Here is a 762-nt window from a genome sequence, read left to right on the forward strand (position 1 = left end):
AAAGTTGTTCATGATTTTAATGCTCTTGGGCAACCAAGAAGATTTCACATCAAAGGATCCAAATGGATTTGGATACCTAAGGTTAGCTAAAGAAAATGCAGGTTTGCCTTGCATCCAAGAAGAAAATGGAAATGTGGTATCTTGATAGTGGATGTTCAAGGCATATGACTGAAAATGATACTTTTTTCATTAAACTCAACAAGTATGATGGAGGATTTGTCACTTTTGGAGATAATGGTAAAGGTAAAATAATTGCCATTGGTAAGGTTGGCAAAGATTTTTCAACTTGCATTGATAGTGTCTTCTTAGTTGATGGGTTAAAGCATAATCTATTGAGCATAAGTCAATTGTGTGGCCTAGGGTATGCTGTAACCTTTAGGAAATCTGATTGTAGAGTCATAAATGAGAAAACAGGGACTGTTCTATTTGTTGCCAAAAGAAGTGACAATGTGTATGGTATCACTCTAGATGATCTAAAAGTTCAAAATGTTACTTGTTTCTCTTCAATGGAATATGAAAAATGGATGTGGCATAAGAGGTTAGGACATGCTAGCATGTTCCAAATCTCTAAGCTTGTAAAGAGAAACTTAGTTAGAGGTCTTCCTAATATAAAATTTGATAAGGATATCACTTGTGATGCTTGTCAAATGGGTAAGCAAATTAAAACCTCTTTCAAACCTAAGGAAGATGTCTCTACTAAGAAACCATTGGAGTTGTTACATCTTGATTTGTTTGGACCAACTAGGACTCAAAGTCTTTGAG

The sequence above is a fragment of the Arachis duranensis genome, chromosome 3 (assembly GCF_000817695.3).
Source record: "Arachis duranensis cultivar V14167 chromosome 3, aradu.V14167.gnm2.J7QH, whole genome shotgun sequence".
In the NCBI taxonomy this organism is placed as follows: domain Eukaryota; kingdom Viridiplantae; phylum Streptophyta; class Magnoliopsida; order Fabales; family Fabaceae; genus Arachis; species Arachis duranensis.